Genomic DNA, 19,576 nt, shown 5'->3' with positions numbered 1-19,576 from the left:
TTTCTTTGTCATCCATCCGATCAGTAAACAACATCGTTGCTCTTATCTTAAACCCAACAAAATTATATGGGTTATCACAAAGGTAAAAAACTTCAGGAAATGTTTCTAATGCTATGCAAAATATATATATATATATATATATTAATTTCGCCATACCCTGAATATTGCGAATGTGAAATATTCTGGGGTGAAAGCACTTTCTTAAGTTCAGATTTGCATAAGCTCCAGTTCCGTTAATTTCTATTTCCTTTTATGTTCTTTTTCCCTGCCAGGATGTTTAACTGTATTACTTATTTACGAACACTATATGTAGGTTTTCACAGCATGCTCTCCTCTGTTGTGTCACACATCAGGTTTTTTACTAGAGCAGATTTACAGCAGTGTAAGTAAAAGCAGAAACAAACACAACTCGGATTCAGTATGTTGCCTCCTACATATTTTCTCATCAAATAGCTTGCTGAAATGAAGTCATACAACCTGTTTGAAAACTCCAAGATTCATAGAGAGTCTAGGTGGAGTTTGACCTGGTGTCATTCCCATCGTCCCATCCCCCTTAGCCACCCCAACAAGCAAGCTCCACCTATTGCAGCTTTCTTTCATTTTCTTCATAACAGCCAAATTTTGCTGTGGTTAAACCAGGAATAACTCAACCAATTTTTTTTCTATTTTTATTTTTTTTTGGTTGCCAGAAGACTTGTTTCATTCAGCCCCAGAGTTTAGTCTGATGTAATTTACTAGGGACCTGTATTGTAAAGGAGAAGCTGCTGGTAGATTACGACTCAGGCAATCACTAATTTGAAAATGTCTTCGTTTGCTTGTTTGTTTTAAAAACTTTAATTCCTTTAATTCCAACGTGAATTCCATACCATTTCATTTTTCATTTTTCTCTGTGCTGTGAACTAGACATTAGGAAGCGTGGTGCCAATGAAATTATATCTTAAGTGCTACTCTTCAGTTCATTAAACATTTGGCACCTGCATTCCTCAGGTTGGTTAGCCCATAGGCTCTAGCTTTGGTTCTATCCACAGACTGGTAAATGATGTGGTGGGATGCAACAACTTGTGTCATGTCACAGGATTAATTTTCCAGTTCTGAATCACTGAAACTACCGGTCATGGCACAAAGAATTTGGGTTTGAAAGCCATCCTGATTTGGATGCAGAGCGTCCCCTGTTACCGTCAGTGTCCAGGTATGATGCATGCTTTTAGCATGACTGGTGTCCATTTTTGGATTTCAAAAATCACAAAGGCATTGGTATGAAAACATCCAGAGACGTGCAGTGTTGTCTTGTATTCACCTGAAGGCAGAGAGGTCTTGCTGGAAAGACAAATTGCTTCTGGTCCTAGGCTACGCAAGCGGTAGAGACATGTATACCTGGGAACTCCCGTGACATACCAAGTAATTATCAAAACATACAAAACAACATCATCAAACATGAGTTTACAACCTATGGACACTGTGGGTGGGGATAAAGACGACTCAAATTAGTGCTCGTTCCTGCTGGGAACATGCCTAGAAATAACCCAGGGTCCTGGTTCGGGGTTGTGTTGTCCAGGCACCTGTAAAGAGAAGAGAAAGAAGCCACAGCCTGAACATAACTAAGTGGCTAAAAGTAGGTCAGGCAGCATTTATTACTCAGATACGGCAGTACCTGCAGGTTTGTTTCTGAAATGAGCATGAAGAGCATCTGCACCTCATAAATATCACCGGGAGCAACTCGGTGAGTGAGCTCCGCTGCCGAGGGAAGGGAGCGAGGCATGACACAACAGTGACACCTGCTTGACAGCTTACTCAGGCAGCAAAGAAGAAAAGAAAGGAGCTGATCGAGAGCGAGGAGTATCCTCTGGATGAAAGCTGAGCTGACAAGAAGCCCTTGCAAAGGAGGAAGGAAGCGATATATGCCTGGCAGCCTTACTGCTGGTCCCTCCATCGCTGTGCTCTCTGATGGCGCTAGTTCTCCGTGAGCAAGGGAGCAGCTCACACATGGGGAGCTTTGAAGGTGATGTCTTCCTCCCTCCTCTGCTTTTTCTTTCTCTTTTCTTTCTGTTTCATGTTCCTTTCTTCCACCACTTTTTTTCTCTCTTTTTCCCCTCTCTTCTTTTTCTCCCTTCTTTTTGTAGGTTGCTTGGATTTCTGTCGCTGCTTGCATATTCCAATAGGCCATGTGGGGGTCTGTGACTGTGGAAAAATTACCTATTGAAAGCCAATGAAACTCCTTTTCTTTTTCTCAGGAAGAACTTGCCTTCCTTAGCTTGCTATTTTTCCCCTTAATAAAGCCCTACATTTCCAGTTCAGGTGGGGAAGGCTTAATCCACCTGCTCCTGGGCAGAACGGTACAATAAAGCCAAGCTGCTTGCTTCTGAAGGAAAGCAAGCTGTAAGCAATTAAATTAGTCACAGTGCAGACTTAAGGCAGGAGTTTGACTCCTTTTGTTAAGCTCGCCTGTTCGTTATTCACTGCAGACTGCAGTTAGTGTTGGTTTAGCAGAGAAAAAGTAACTGCAGGATTAAAGTACTGAGCGAGTGGGAGGTCTCTGAGGAGCACAAACTGGTGCAGGATTAAGTTAGTTCCCGCACCTTCTAGAAACCATTGTCTCAGTGGTCAGGGCTTAATTTACCGACTTGTTAGTGCATTACAGAATAAGGTTACCCCCTCTCTCCCCACATTTTTTTTCCCTTTGCAGTTCTTTGTACACGTGAAAAATCATTGCAGAGTTTGCAGGTAGAAAATATGTAGTGATTTCTACCCATTTTGCCTGGGTAAATTAATCTCATCTGCAGTGATGGATTATACTTCTCTCCCATATTTTTCTAATTAAGTAAGATGCTGGATCTTGATTAGAATCAGAAATAAAAGCTGAGATTGAGAGTTTATTAACTTTAAGGAAATGAAATAAGACAATCAGTTTTTGCCAGCACTGCCTGTCTCTTCTTAGATCACAATGAAATTGTAGGCAGGCAGAGAGTCTTCTTAAAAATATGATTAAAACCATTAGGAAAATCTCTCAGAATTATGCATGTCCATGGGAGATGCCCTGGACGGGAGCAGTGCTGTGCAGGAACTTCCACAGACTAATGAGAAAGGTTTCACTTCTTTCTTTTAACATTTTTTCCTTTCCTAGTTCTGTGCTCCTGTATATCTTTCGGAAACAAACACCGACTCCAACTTCACAGTCAACTTAAATATGCTTTGTGATTTGATAGCATACCTCAGAGGCACTGTACTCTACCACTCTCTACTAAAATAAAAATGAAGTGTCAAAATACTAATGGAGAAAAATGAGAGGAGCACCTGAATTCATTCATATCTCTTTGTTAAGCACTACCTCAATTAACTAAGTGTTATTTTAATGCAGATTTTGGCTGTGTCCAACTCTGGTTTGCAAGTGTGATGGTTAAAGCGTGTTAATTATCATACGTAATGTCTGGTTGAAAAGTCAGACAAATTACTCTGTCTCTCATTCAGCTGGTGTTGATGTACTGAAGCCAGGGAGCACAACCTGACATTCAGGTCAACCTACGTGCTGGCACTGCTGGGTTCTGCTTTTCAAGCAGGCTGTCAGCGTGTAGGCATATATCGGTGTAGTTATCAGTATATATGCCTAGAACTTGCTTTTATCCCAGTCTAGAAAGAGGCATCGCGGACAGGAAGGAACAGAGGCTGCTCACCTGATACTCCCTGTTGTAAGCCACAACTGGAAGGACACAGGGAACAGAAGCCCTTCTGGCTCCCTCTGCTTTCCTGACCAGACTGCCTGGCTTGATGCCAGCCAAAAGGAGTGAAGCTGTGTATTCCCTCTCCCAAGAACAAGAGAGGAACAGCAGCTCAGTTGTTCCTCGTTTGCAGATCTCCAGGGAGAGCAGAGTTCCAGGCTTCCTCTAACTCAAATTACAAGGTAGCCTCTGATTCCTGAGAGCCAAAAGAATAGCTCAGATTACATGTGGTAAAAGAGAACTTCTAAAGGAAGTTATTTTTGAAGGGGCAATGAAAAATCTGTATTTTCACTGGCTGCTTTTGATGTTGCTACTGTATGTGAACCAGCTGGAATATCCTGTAGGTTTCCTCATCAGTCTCAGGCCTTCTCCTGCACAGTTTAAATGCAAAGAGGTTGAGGCAATGTGCAATTATTATTATTATTTTTATTTTTTCTTGAAGTTGATCAGCTCTCCGAAGCCACTAAAGAGGCAAATAAGCTCAGCCAGTTGGGACAGGGACTACCTGCATGGCTGTGCCAACACTGATGGCAGTGGAGGAGAAAGGGAGTGCGAGGACTGAAAAGAGGCTTAAGAAAAGCACTTTCAGCAGGAAGAAATCGTAGGTGCAGATTACCTGGGAAACAGTTCCCAATTAAAGTTTTTTTTTTTTTTTTTACTCCTACATCTTCAGTCTGAAAAAGAAAAAGGCAGAAATCTGTATGAGCAAAGACTGAGCAACTGAGTTATGTGGTGGTTTTTTTTTCTTTTCTTTTTTTTTTTTCCTAGAGCTCTTACAATAGGAAATATGGCAATGGGTTTTATTTCTTGTTCTGCCATAAACTTTCATTTATTACTGGGTACAAACTGTTTAAGCTTCAGTTTTCTTTGAAAAGTGTGTGGGGGAGGAAGAAGGTGATTCATCCCATCAGGTGTTGGAAATAAATTCATTTTTTTTTGCTTAAGTAAAGTACTATGGGAATATTGGGTGACACTGCACAGCACATTACTTCATTGTTCCTTTTTTTTTTTATGTTCCTTTTTTTTTTTTTTTTTTTTTTACTATGTTTGCTCCATATGAACAGAATATTTTCTTCCTGTGGAGCTGAACAAAATAAAAATAGTAGAATGAAACTGTTCCTACTTTGGTCCCTATCTGTGGCCTTTTGCAGCATCCTTTGTCTCTGAAACCAGGACCCCGCTGAGCTCAGAAAAGGCAGTGGGATGCCTGTCTTTCTGTTCACGTTCAGATGTCTGTGGTGGAGGAAGCAGGTGAGTTAATACATGGGAATAGGTGGTTTGGGAATGGTAATACTGCTCCTATCCCTCTACCTTCGCCTCTTGTATATTTGTAGGAGGATACGTAGTCTGGAGAGAAGTGGAAAGAAAGTGGGGTTCTTTCTCTCAGTCTTCCCCTTTCAATATTTCAGTATTCAGTATTCAGAAGTTCAATATTTCACAGTTTACATATAACTAAAGTTACAAATGTTCTAATTTGAACTTTTTTTTAAAAAAAAAAACCTTTATATTTTTGAGATTTTGGGGCTAATTATGTCTTTGTCTTACTTGTAACAGCCAAAACCACTGAGCAGTTCATCAGAATCCATCGTGTGAATACAGACAGGTGGGACATCCATTTTTATTCTTTTCCAGATGAAGTCCTATTACGATAAAATATTGTTAGAGCTTTGAAATGCTTCCTTTTAGGGACTGTAGAGAATTTAGAATTCTGTCAGTCAAAATAAATAATAAAAAAATAAATAAATAAACACCCTAATATTTGGGTTAAAGAAACAGCCAAACGCGTTTCCTGGAAAGGTCTGCATTTTTATTAGATTCCATAAGTCTTGTCAAGGGCTCCAAATCTGAATACAGAAAGTCAGCAGGACTGTGCTGATTTGTGCTTCCCAAGAATCTGCTTGCTGGGTGACTTTTGCCAGCGTCTTTCCAGGTGCAGATGCAAGGATCTGATGGTGTAAGGATATCTAAAATGCACTAGCTATCCGTATGCCTGGATTTTAAAAACTTTTGTTGGGGTAGTTCACTGGTTCAGTTCCTGGCTCTGCTAGCCAGATGCTAATTGCCACAGCACTTCTGGCTTAAAATTTCAAAACAAAATATGGGGCAACCCTGGCCAGTTCCCCTCAGCAACATGGGCAAGTCTGTCCTCATCCAAGCTGGTTAGCAGGGCGCTTTGCTCCGTTTCAAGGGCACAGCCTGGTAACCTACAGTGCTGCTTCCTGCAGTTCTGCTATATGTAGCTTCCCCTTCCTTCCCAAATTGGAAACTTTGAGGTCTTTTAAGCTGGGAATCCTCTGCAGATGCTGAATTTATCAAACAGCAAGTAATTGTTACACAGGGCACTTTAGCACCCAGAAGTAGCCTGTGATGTTCACTATTGCAAGCTGTTTGGGAGGAGGGGAAAACCCATGAAAAGGTGTTATAGAAAGAATCCTTATTATCATTTTCCCCTTATGTCCACTTTCCAGTGTTCTCATGGGCTGCTGGCCAACATAAAAATTAAAGCCAAGTATTTAAGCTTAGCTATGTTCTTTTGACTGGAAAAAAGGTATTTTCCTGCAGGATGGGGCTACCAGAGACATGGAAAAGAGCCTGCTGATCCAAGCGTGCAATTGTGGACATCACATACTTCAGGCTGATTATGGTTTCAGTAGAAACTCCACTTATGAAAACACAGAGCGCAGGTAATTGGAAACAGCATCTGGCACAAGGATCTTCCAAAGTTTTTCACTGGGCTTTGACTTTGTAAATAGAAAAGGCCTGTGGTTCTGCAGTAAAACTGTGGTTCTCCCAGTAAATTTCATAAAGGAAACAGAGACGCTATTGTTTCCTCTGTCCCCATGTAGTTTTCTTTCCCTTTGTTTCTCTCTTTCATCTCAGAAAACTACAGGACAGCTCTTTTAATTAGGGGGCAGTAGGCAGAGATTTGTCTGCAGGGCAGTGTTTGTGTTGACAAACAGAGCTAAGCCTAAAGGTTCTGGTTTTCACCACATTTTTATTCTGTTTGGAAAAGCAGGACACTTTTCACATGACCTTTTTAAGTTTATAATTTTCTTTAAAGGATGCCTGCTTGTTTGCTTGTTTCTCTCTCTCTCATCTGCGTACACTATATACAAAAGACAGTTTTTTTCTCTTGTATTCACTCGTGTTTTTATGGGCACAGCACCGATGGCAATAGCTCACACTGTTATACACAAGAGCCATAGATTTCACTTCTGTGTCTGTTGTTAGGTAACTGGGATCTCAACAATTTCCTCAGACTGTGTGTTGCTTCTCACTTTACACAGTTCTTCCTTTTTCTGCTTCTACCCAACTCCTTTTGCTACTATTTATGAAGTGCCAGATGTTAGCACAGTTGTAAGCAACCACATTTTCAGAAGAAATAATTTGTAATGTTTTATTTTACCATAGTCACACGGACAACTTCCCAGCTAAAGACAGGATTATTTGATTCGCCCTGCAAAACACAACTTGTCAAAACTCTCTGTGGCTAAACTCCTACTCGCTCAGCATCTCCTAGGTGACTGTGACTACACATGCTCCAACATATTTTAAAATAAAATATCCCATGGTTACAATTACTGGTTGAATTATGAGGATGATAGTGTGGTTTGATATCTAGCACAAAGAACTCCAAGAGACTGCTGGGACTGTGAATACCGTGCTTCCTAACCCAGCCCAAGAAGACACATGGGAGACAGAATTTAAAGTGCTGGTTGCAACAGTTTAATTTAGCTTGTGTGTCTGATCAGTGCAAATATCAATGGTACTGGTTTGGAGACGAGAAAAAAAAAAAAAAAAAAGAGGGGAAAAATTATTCAGAAATATCCCGGGACAAAGAAACACTATTTTGAGTCTTTTGATGAATATTCCTATGACTGTTAAAAAATCAAGTTCTTCCAGAAGTAAATTGCTTATTATGGAAAGAACAAAACTATTGCCTTACTACTAGTAGTTGGCATATAAATCTAAATGAAGTGAGCACTAGTAAAGCAAAAGACAGCTGAGACGTGCATAAACATGTGAACCCGTGGGTTTGATGACAAATAGTGAAGTGACACCGTCAGTGCAGGAGTGCTGCACACGCAGGAGGGATAATGATCTGTCACAGTAGATGAGACATGACTGCAGCATAAGCATCGAGGGAAGATAAGAAGAAATGTGTTCAGACAGAAGGCCTGTTCCTACACCCAGCCTTCAGTTTCCTTTACCAGCACTGCTAACTGCTACTCTGCTACCTAACTCCTAGCGCAAACAAAGTAGAGCCTTGAGAGTGACAGATGAAAGGTTTGCAGAGCGCCTGGGAGCGGTGCGCAGCTCCTGCTCAGACGCCTCGCCTGGGTCACATATTTGCCGTTGCTTATTGCACTTCCCTAAAATCATTTGTTGCATCAGAAGAAGATGCACCATTTGTATTTTTTGCCTTCAGATCAGGATAAGGAGAAATGACTGGAATGCTTGCAAAAATGTCTTGTGATGGGATATGAAGGATTTTGGAAGTGGGGATTTTGAAGGAACTGAGAAAGAAAAGGCAAGGTGGTGGGCTGCAAAAAGTGGGGTGATGTGCACAAAATGGCTAAGAAATGAACTTCAAAGGAATGTGATGAACAGTTTTGAGAAGAAAAAAAATAGTGTGGTAGGGACCTGCTGACACAATATTCAACCTGGAAACCGAACGTGTGGCAGTTTTATGGACGGTTTCACTAGTGGTTTAGTTTTAACCATTTCAAAGATTTGAATATATATATATATATATATATATATATATATATATTTGGGTGCCCTGACAAAACAGAGTTGTGTTATCTGTTGCAAGCTTATTCTAAATTCAGAAGCACTGGTGGCATAAAATACAGGAAGGTGGAATTTGTGTGGGAGGAGGGTGTCAAACCTGTACTGTGTATGCCTCAAGTCTATCCAAAGTGCTTAAATCCAGAGCTGAAGTGAATTACCAGACATCCCTCTGCGGCCACAGGCTCTGCTGCCACCAGGGCAATCTCTCCAGCAGCCTGCGATGAGCCAGGGCAGGAGCTGCAGCCTGCTCTTGTGTCCCTCTTGCTCCTTATGGCTTCTTCTGAGTGCATGGGGGTGCTGCTCCCGTCAGCTCCTGTGGCAGCAGCGGAGGGCAGGGAGCACTGAGGGGAGAGGGGATAGGTTGTGGTGGTGGAGATGTTGGCTGTGGGAGCTTGCTGGGGTGGCTGATAAAACGGGACTTATGGCCCTTGTTATGGTTCTGGTAATGTCAACATCCTATTTGCAGGACAGAGGAAACCTCTGAAGCCAAGCCCACTGGCTCTCCACACAGTTTCCACTCTCTGGGCTGTATCCAAAGCAAATTAACACCCAGATCAGTGTAAACTCATGCTAAAATGCCAAGAACGCCCAGTTCTGCAGAGCCTCATGAAGGCTGTGGTTCCCTGCTGTGTGGGCAGACCCTGATACCCTCAGTCCCTCCCAGCCACCTCCATCATTCCCACCTGTCCTCACAACGAAGTCAGTGACCCTTATTACGCACACACTAGATGGTGGTGTCCTTCCTAGAAGAACTCTGATGCTACCTATACGTGTTGCTGAGGGGTATGCAGGTTGGGTATTACCTTGGGTGGGCTCGTGCTTCACATAGATGGATGGTGGATGTGCTGCGATAGATCTCAGGAGCTGTGTGGTCTTCAAACTGGAGACAGCCGATTGCAGGAATGGCCTGCCGTGGATGGAGTAAATTAAACTGGCAGAAGGTTGTTCTGCTTGTGTTATCGATTCCAGTCCGGGGAAAAGTTCAGTGCTATAATTAAGAAGAGAAGGTTTTCTGCCAGGAAAAGCTGCATTTCACTCAGGGAAGCTTCATGGTAGAGCTAACTGGTAAAGCAGGTATGGGCAAAACATTACAGCTTAAGTCATCAAAAAGCTTGGAAATGTCAATACTCTGGATTATTTTTAAAAGATCCTGAAGGAGTCGCTGGGCATTTGACAGGAATGCATGTCCCTTTTCTCCCAGTGACTACTCTCCAAACTAGTCTATACATATGGTTATTTCCCTGTTACGGCCTATCGGGTATTTCATTATCCAAAGCCATGTGCTGCAGTTTGCAGAGAAAAGAGTGAGAAAATCTAGAAAACCTTTATGACTGCTGTCTGTACAAAGGTCTTGTGATGATAAGAGTTCTCATTTCCCCAGGTAGAGAAAAAGGGATAAAACTCTTATTCCCTCACTCATATTAGCTCTGACAACTTGCCTCTGACCAACAAGGCTAACCTCCCTCCCTGCATTTTGTGCAAAACATGATCCAAAATGTAGGTTCTGGGAGGTCTGGGTAAATGAGACCTTACAAGTGTGATGGGAGTATTTGGTGGACTTGGATGGCACAGAGAGATCACGTACATTCGGATCTGTGCAGTAGCGTTGTTAATTTTTTGATGGTGCTCAAGGGAGGCACTTAGGTTCTCAGGGCACTGACGAATTAGATTCACAATGACAGGTGTGCTACAGAGGAGGCAGTATCTTCCAATGAAGAGGAAATGTGGTTTTGTCTGAAATCTTTTCTCTCTCTGGAAGTGTTCCAGCTCACTGGGATTCACAGTGCAGTTTCACCCCTTGTGATAGCTGCCTAAAATCACTATTTGCAAGTGCGAGACTGGCTCTATTCCTTTAAAAATCTGTGGCAGTTGTGCTGCCATACCCTTCTTTAGCAGTTTCGTCACTGAGACCAATCCTAGCACCTTTTGTATTCACCTAGACCCTGCAGGCTGAAGACAGTTGCACCCCTCTTCAGGACAGCACCATGATGCTGAGAGACACAGGACGAGAGAGAGGCGACACAAGAAGCTGCCTGACATTGCACCCAGCTGCAGACAGGTCCAGACTTCTGGTCCCTGCTCTCAGTGTTGTTCAGCTGTTTATGCAGCACAGTTTTAATGCAAAAGGCACGAGCGCCCTGGGGTCAGGGATGAAAACCATCTTCCCTTGCTTGGCTGTGGGCCACCAGCGCTGCGGGCAGGGATGTCTCTTGCTGTCTCTGATCTCCTGGCACTTGCATTCCTCCCAGCAAAAGAGCCCGGTTGCTGCTGTGCATCTGTCTTGCTTAACAAGTGAAGTCAAAAGGAACCAACGCAGCGTGATGTGCATGCAGGAGAGCAGGATTAGACTTATATTTAACTTTGCCATGCTAGTTTTACTTCAGTTTTAATTCACCCCAGCTTCTCCACTGACTACCGTGGAGTTCCTCTGACGTTTCATATTGGCTCAGCAGTGTGGAGAATCGAGCACATCATTGGAAGCTCAGCACAATCATTAAAGCAGCAGCTGCACTTATTATTTGCTCACACAGATCTCAGCCCTCTCCTCTGCTGAGTCCTTTCACAGCACTTTCTCTTGCTGTGTCAGTTTTGTGGTAAATGATATTGGTAATCTTTCAGGCTGGGCCTCCGTATACAAAATGCTTCCTCTTTGCTGACAACTTGCCTGCGAGGGATTTTGTGCTGCAGGCCTTGGAAAAAAAAATATAGAAAAAACAGAAGAGATAAGTGTTCACGTCCCCCTTTTGTCTGTGTGTGAAAGTGAGTGTGTGGAGTTCTGCCTGGGCAGTCGCACAAAAGGGCCTTTCTCTTTGCTCGCCCTTGAAGCTGAGTTTCCTCACTGTTCCCACTGTTCTTCTCGCTGGATGCCATTCAAGGGACAAATTGGGGTAACCAAAAGTCCTCTGCTGTTCAAAGGGGTCGTTGCAACTTACATAAAATACACGGACTTCTTAAATCCATATCCAATTCCTCAGAAGGGTTATTGCTCTGTCACATCATCTTTTTTTTTTCATGTATTTGAATAGCTTTAATAACCTTAAAGAGTACTGAAAAGTAACATATACATGAATGATTTTTCTTCCTTAATAGGTATAAAATATTATTAAACCTTGACTAGAATAACCTTTGTATCTGCAAGCTATTGTGCTTATGCTTAGGAGTACTAAAATAGTCATATTGGTGAAATGCTGTACCCAGCTGAGTCAATGGAAAGTGCAAATATTTATTTATTTATATATATTTCTTAAAGTCAGGGGATCAGATTTCACCCAGGGGTTCAGTGGGGTTATTTTTTTTGAAAAATAAGCATATGCTCTAGGTGTCCCTGCCTGAGCCAGGGGGGTTGGACCAGGTGACCTCCAGAGTTTCCCTGTGTCCTTTAACCATTCTGTGGTTCTGCCAGGGACACCCTGGTGTCATGTTTGCAAAGAAGCACTGAGAGAAATACCCCAGGGATAAAATCTCATTTCATGATCAGTAAATATACTTGAATTTCAACTTTTCTGGAGGACTTCGCTTTAACATTTTAGGGCTAAATAAAATGCCTTGGCTTTACCTTTCTTCTCTTCCAGAATGGCTTTGAAAATGTAGGAAATTGCAGGATAGATTTGGTCAAGCTGACTGCAATTCTGTCAAGAGGAGGGAGCACAAAGAACATAAACAAAGTAAATGTAAGAAGACCTTCAAGGTATACCAACAGAGCACATAAAGTTTCTTAACCAGTGAGCAGTATAGAGTCTAGAATATTAAGAAAAATGATGTGAATATGTTGTACATGCAGATATTGCTTTTGCTGTCCCAGGTTATGACTGAAGTCATGCAGTTTTCAGGGAAACACATCTGAGACTGCCTTGCCTTGTACACAAAGTTCCAGGTGAGCAGCAAATAACTCATATTCTCTGTGGTATATTTGTTTTTGTAAGTGCCCAGCATGAGCTCACGCTGCTGATCTGATTATACTATTCCCCTGAAGATCTTCAGACTTTGAGTTTTCTTCCTGGAGTTCACCAGAACAATGTCCATCTCCTGGACATAATAAAGGGACATTTTTCTTGCATCCCATTCCCAGACTGTTTAGGCAATGTAGGGTTTATATTTTTTAAGTTGTTGATGTAATATAATGTTTCACGTAAACTTCCTGGACAAGGTCCTGGACACCTTATGTCTGCCTGCTTTAACCATTTGGTCTGTCTCATATTTGTCCCTGTCTTGTAGTAACAAGCACACCAGTTTCCTCCTGTTTCCTTTTCAGATTTTACCTTCTGCATCATCCACAGAGGGTGTCTGTGGCTTTTTTCCATATGTCGTTGCTGGCAATAAAAATGAGCTTCATGACAGCAAGGAGGAGTCTGCTCTTCACAGCTGTTTTATCACAGAGAATGTAACAGAATGCATTTTCTTTCTGATCTTCTTTTCTGGAGATGGAATCATGCAGCGAAAAGATATTGTAAAAAGCAAGAGGTCTGAAATCAGATCTGAAAACCTGCGGACTGTCCCTAAGTGGAGACAAAGTGAGGTATTTCCCTCAAAGCTTAAGCAAAAGTAATGAATGGCACAAAACGCTGCTCTTGCAGATGAGAAATTGAACGTGAAATGGAGGTGGGGAACAGCCGGCCAGGTGTCAGAATCCCACCACATCCTTCAGGGTGTTGTTGGAATGCAAAAGAAATTGGATTACAAACAGTGTGTCATACACAGTATAAGAAAGGAAAACAACAACAACAACAACAACAAAAAACAACAACAATTGCCTTAAGAAAAATCTGAACAGCAGCATTATTTGTAAAATGGAGGTTAATTTAACTTCTCTGCTTGGCAGGGGCGAGACCTGCTGAAATACTGCACCTACTTTCAGGCATTGTCGTTAGCTGGAAATGTGGACCCACCAGAGAGAATTTAGAGGGCAGCAAAATGAATAAGAGGATTAGGAAATAAGGGAAGTTTCAGAGCAAAGTGTATGTTTAGTCTAGAAAATGAAACATTTAGTCAGGAAGACGAAAAGTTTTCCATTATGTACAAGGTTGCTATTGAAGAAGATAAAGATCAGTTTTCTCATTGTTTCTTTTGGAGGTGCAAAAAGAAATCAGATTTATTTCTGCTTACTCTGCAGCTAAAAAGACTCGGGCTGGATACCATGGAAAGTATGTTGAACTAGTAATATTCCTATCAGGCTACCTAAGGATGCATAACATCCTCATTTCTTTATTACTTTGTTACTATAAATCTCAGTGGTAAAAGGTGTTTCGGATACACTAACTCTGCATGTTGTAAGTTTTTGAAGTATCTTCAGGCCAGGCAGGTCTGCTGAGTAGTTCCTGGATAACTTGAACAAAGAAGCCATACTCCAAATGATATGTGCTTCTAACTATCTGGAGAGCATTGTCTGAGTGGCTCACGCTTTCACAGTTAATTCTGCTGCTGAAATTTGGAGAGAGCTAGGCATGCTATAATCTAATCAAGGACAAAGGAAAAGTAACTTGGAAAACCAAAAACTCCTAAGGAAGTTAATAATGCAAACATGGGAAATAATTAATTAATTAAATGGTTAGTGAAAATAATGTCTGAAGATGCTGTGGGGAGAAGAAACAGTCGCAGGCATGTGGCAAAGTGACCTCAGCAAAGCTAGGCAAGCAGGTGATGAAGGAAAATCTTCCTGACAGAGATCTCTAAAAGAGATGGATGAAAATGGGAGAGTGGGCAGATCAAAGTAGTGGCAGATGAAGTGTAGGAGGCAGCAAAGAAAAGCTGCAAAATACATGGGGATGAAGTAATAGTTTTCCTTCCCACTTCTTTAAATTACTGGATAGGAGGTGGGGTCTGGTCTGAAAGAACTGTAAAGAAAACAGAAAACATTCTTCAGCCTGGAGGCGCCCTACACAGCTCCTGAGGAAGACTTAGTGTCATCAGAAACCACTGCCTCTTTCCATGCATGCCTATTCAGGCGCACTTTCCTATTTTTGACACCACAAATACTCAAGGATATCTGGAGCTCATGTTCCTTCTCCTGTACCAACCTACGTGGACACAGAAAAGAGAAAAGTCTGGTCTTTTTTGGTTTCTTTGTTCCTGTTGCATCCTGAATTTGCACTTCCTTCATTTTAATTTTGTCAATTCTGTTACTGAATATGTTTCTCCCTTGCTTACAGGTTTCCAAGTTTGTTGGTGACCTTGCCTAAATGTGCACAAGCTGCTTGACCATTGTACTCCTTCTGAGGTGCATATCTCTTATCCTAGACTCACTTGAAATGCCAATGTTGCTTAAAAGTTTTTCATTCTCAGCAAGTGCTCCATTTTTTAAATCCACCAGTGTCTGGACTAACCATATATATATATATATATATATACACATACTCACTAGCTGTATACACGCACACACAAATAAAATAAATAGGGTTATGTCTGTCGTGGCTGTTCCCTAAAACAGTTAGCATGGCCATGTCTGCACTATAAAGCTCTCTATGCTAGTAGAAAATGAGGACCACATCCAAACCTGCACGGGCAATGCTCCCTTGCTCATGCTGAAACCCACTTGTACTCAGGAATTGTTTGGGAAAGTAATGTGTCCTAGTCCAAAAGGGTGCCAAGGAGCACTTTAACACTGTAAGGGTACTGATGACTGAATTACCATGCCTGGGAATCTCCTGTTTGCTTCATGAGTAGCCACTGAGTTCTTCCTTCAGAAGTTGCTCTTGGTGAAGGCTGGCTCTCCAGGGTCTGAACCAGACAGACATAAACAGGATAGCAACTCAGCCAGCCCTGGTCTGGCTGCTGTCCATTTTGGCATGAGCAAGTAGAAGATGTCTGGCCTGCCCAGGTTGTCTTCACCTAAATGGCTGGTGGCCCCTACCACACATGTTGCTGTGCAGATCTGATATGAAAAAATCATTTTCTCGCAAGCTGATTAATGTCAGAAGCTTGATTTTTCATCAGAACAGAAGCAGACCATAGAGCATACAGAATTTTGTGTGCGGCAGTTTATGGTATTGTCAAATCATCATGTGACAACCTTTTACTGGAAAAATTAGCTTAAGGCTCAAGGTTTATGTTCTCTCCTGCATGAGGTTTACTGTGTTAATAATCTTCCACCCCACATTTTCCTAATTTCCAAAAAAACCTTTGAAGCTTTTGCAGTTAACACTTTCTGACTTTGTAACCCTAGGCTTAAAAATTTAAGTTAAAAGCAGAAATTCTGTCACTTCAGTGGGAGGCTCCCAGAAAAGAATCAGATGTTTTCAGGTAGACTGTTGTAAAGTTGGCTTACAAATCTGATGAACCTGAGGAGAGAAAACCTTGTGATTTTAATTAGAAAAAAGGCTACTGCGTGTGCTGTTAAATAAAAAGTTAAGAAAATATGTCTCCGCTGAGAAATAGGTACAAGGGCCCTTTTGCCCACCTCTAAGACCTCTGCAATTTTGACATCTGGGTCTGAACTACTTGCCTTAGATCAACCAATTTTAGACATTTATGTCAGAAGGGGATGAACTGCATTTGTGAAGTGCCTTTCTGCACTGGCAGTAAAGGTAGCCCATGGTATTGAGTTCAGGTATAACCGTAGGGATAACCTTTATAGTAGTAGTAGGCTATATTCACATTGTAGGAAAATGACCTAGCAAGGTGGCAAATCATCAGCTGGGGATCACCTGTGAATGGACTAAATGAACAACACTCGTGGGCCAAAGTGAATATGAATCCCGGTAATGTCCTGGATCAGTGGTAATGGCGCTGGCTGTGAAGCACGGATTTTTGATTCTTGTCCCCTTCTCTTGTTTTATAATGTTGAGACCAATATTTTCTGCAGGGATTTATCTATGAAGCAAAGGCCAGGCAGGGAAGCTGATGCATTTCTGCAAGAGGCTGGGTGCCTGTAACTGAAAGGCCTCCAAGGACTATTGCTTGTGGGGAACATATTTTCCTAAGGAATGCTGGCGTTGCTGTTGTCTGGACTACCAGGGAGGTATTACATGATGCTCTTTGTATCACATAATTTTGTTGATGTCCCCCATGTGGGTGTGTAAAACCTTAGTCCTATGTGGTCAGAAACAGATATATAAATTTTCTGTATTTTGTTGGTAAAATACAGGGACTTTGTATTTAAGGACATTGTTTTTTGTAGATGCTAGTCCCCTTATGAATCGAGTTCTGAACTCAGCTTGAGCTCAGTTTGCAGTTCTGCTATTTCAAACCGCTTTTTGCCTTATTTCTTTGGAAGTGCAGCTGCTCGGTGTGCACCCGGCGGTGTGAGCTCAGTTCTTCTTGCCTTAGGGCTCCATCTAGTGGGCATCAGCTTGCATTGAGCAGCACCAAAACCGACTTTATTTGTGTTGCTTTGGGAAACAGAAAACATTAAAAGGAGCTGATATGAAGATCCCTACGGAGCTTAATAATCGCAAGCAAAATCACTCTGTTCATTCATCTCCTGCTGATGTTTTGTCATTTGGTTTCTGCCTCTCTTTACATAGACAAGGCTATTTTGCATTCTGTGCCAAAGCATTTTCATGACAGTGGAAGCTTATCTCAATCCTACAAAAACAAACAAAAATAACAACAAAAAACAGCCAAACTGAAACAAACAAAAATGTCCATTCATTCTGTACTCCTGCATTTCTTGGGTTATTTTAAAGGAATGGCTGCAATATTTCACTGAGTACTCCACAGTCCTTGGTAACTGATTCCAGGATGTCAGTATTACTCCATAAAGTAATCCATACATTAAGAGGCTTATTAGGTAACCTTGAAAATAGGAAGCATTCCAGCACTATTAAAAGGTTTGTTGGAGCCAAACATTTTAAACCTGTATTTTATCTTGAGAGAACTGCTTATATGCCTGATTGTTAAGAGAGTAACCATGTTCAGATAGGCACTGTTCTGACACGTTAATTGTACAGGTATATTAGGAAAAGAAAATAAAGTGGCTTGAGAAATGGAAAAGGTTTTAGGACTATTCCAAAGTTACTTTTACAAATGACTTTTTTTCTAGTACATCTGTCAAGTGAGTTCAGATGGCCAAATTTGGGTTTCTATTGCACTTTAGTTCAGTGTAACCCGAGGGAGTAAGATGGATAGCTAGACAGAACATATGGCCCTAGCTGTCTAAAAATTTGCTTTTTAAAAAAAGAAAAAATAAAAAGGAAAAGAAAGAAGGAAATAGCTAAACTATCTGGTAAGGATAAAGTTGTTTTCTCTGGCAAATGTGTTTTACAGAACTAGCTATTTTCAAGAGAGTGTCTGTAAGTGTCTGTGGCTCCCAGTCTTTCAATTTAAAATAAACCCTGCTGAAAGCAATTTCTATAGAGTTTCTGTGCTTTCTATACATTCAGAGAGGATCACAAGGGGTGGAGACTGAGTATTCCTGAATTTGTTTAACCGGGTGATTTCACAAAAAGTTATTTTGCAAAGGATGGTTTGATTATTTTCATTAAAATGTATAGCAGGGTTATTTAAACACACTGCATGAAATCCCCAAGGAAGAGATATTGGAAGACAAATGAGTGTCTGACTTAAATAAAAAGAGCATTGTTGGGAAAGAAACCTTTTTTTAACTTTGACTGTTTAACCATGATCTTACTATTCTCTTCACTTTCTCCTTTGTGCATTTTTTTCCTAATTTAGTGGGGGGAAAAAAAGGACAAGTGATTTAGTGTCTGGAAGTCTTTCTGTGCATTGAAAATCTAACTCTTCAGTTTACTGCTTATAAAAGAGAGTTTATAAGGAGAAACATGTGAGTGTGTGTGTGAAAGAGTGATTGACAGATGACCTATCCTTTTTTCTTATTGACACCATATCCATTTATCCATCAGTTTTCAGCCTATTTTTAGCTTTTTTTTTTTTTTTTTCTCCTTCTACAACAGACATCCTTTTTGCAGAATACTTACATTTCTCTCTTTTGATAGTCTGGTTTCATTTTACACTGTCTCAGGAGTCATGTAGCGATTGGGCCAGAACTTTAGTTGTGCAAATCCTATGCTCATTGGCGTGGAGAAGTTCTCTCTCTCTCTCTCATATTCTGTGTTTCTCAGTCTGTAAGGGCTAAAAAAGTTTCTGAAATAAATGATCCTGGAAAAAATGACTTTCAGAATAAATGATCTGAAACACAGTGCTGGAGTTACAGCAGCTGGAATGGTCCCGTAAGAGCTATTACACTGTCCAACAATTGTCCTAGTTCAGCTCCCGAGAAAAGGCGTGAAGGGCTGACAGAGGTGAATGATGATAATGTTTTCAGGGAATAGATCTTACTTGAGAGACAGCCTTTGTACTGCAGATATATTCCATTCTTAGACTAAACAGAAAATATTTTTTTTTCACCATCAGGTAATTTCTGAGTTTCAGAAGAAGTATTCAAATTGAGACCGTACTGATACTCATGATAAATAGAATTCCTTCCAATGCCCATACTGAGGCTCAAGTCCTGGCCTTAATCTTTGTATTCTCTCTCTTATTTGATTGCCGTGTGAATATTCAAATTTTAGAGAAGCTGGGCATGTTGTCAAAACCAGCCATTTGGAGAGGGGAGATTTAGTCTCTTTTTAAATCCATGCAGCAATTAATGTCAAAGAGGAGGAGTGGCAGTGGAGGGGACAGAGATGCTCCCAAACAGCATGGGGCTGAGGGGCAGATGCAGGGCAGGGTGCTAAGCCTTGAGACTCGTGGCCAAGTGCCATGGATTTCTCCTCTCACAGCTCAGTGGGCAGGCTGTCTCAGAAGATACCTTTCCGTCATTCCGACCTTGAGCTCAGACCTGGTGAGCCAGTAGCAGTAACAGCTACAAGGCTGTTGGGAGCAGCTTCACAACTAGCCACATGGCTGGTACGTGCCTGGCCTCTCACCTCATCCTCCAGCTAGGCAGTACAGGTGGGGCCCTACATCCAGGGCTAATCTGCTGCCTTGTGCTTTCCCAGCATGAAAGGGGAGACAGTAAAGAGCGTAACCCAGGAATTCATTAACAATGGAAATATATCTTCAGTGTGGCCTGAAACTCTTCCTTGGACCTGAGAAGCCTTTTCTAATAATTCCATATCCCAGGAGGTAAAGGTAAGTCAATTTGGTACAGATGTTTTGCAATAGAAACAAAA

General features: G+C 41.5%; 1 long non-coding RNA gene across 2 annotated transcripts; it reads left to right on the top strand.

The window, feature by feature from the left end:
• The first annotated feature begins 1,863 nt into the window (after nt 1-1,863).
• Nucleotides 1,864-12,488, top strand: LOC136790513 (uncharacterized). 2 transcript variants are annotated; one of them, XR_010830576.1, is made up of 5 exons: nt 1,864-1,999; nt 4,865-4,964; nt 5,268-5,316; nt 6,276-6,397; nt 12,080-12,488. It is a non-coding gene; the product is annotated as an uncharacterized lncRNA (long non-coding RNA). The 2 variants fall into 2 exon arrangements; XR_010830575.1 differs by lacking the exon at nt 12,080-12,488 and adding an exon at nt 7,125-10,959.
• The last annotated feature ends 7,088 nt before the right edge of the window (nt 12,489-19,576 follow it).

The sequence above is a fragment of the Anser cygnoides genome, chromosome 3, assembly GCF_040182565.1.
Source record: "Anser cygnoides isolate HZ-2024a breed goose chromosome 3, Taihu_goose_T2T_genome, whole genome shotgun sequence".
NCBI classification, from domain to species: domain Eukaryota; kingdom Metazoa; phylum Chordata; class Aves; order Anseriformes; family Anatidae; genus Anser; species Anser cygnoides.
Note: the sequence above shows the minus strand (reverse complement) of the source record. Positions and strands in the feature narration are given on the sequence as shown.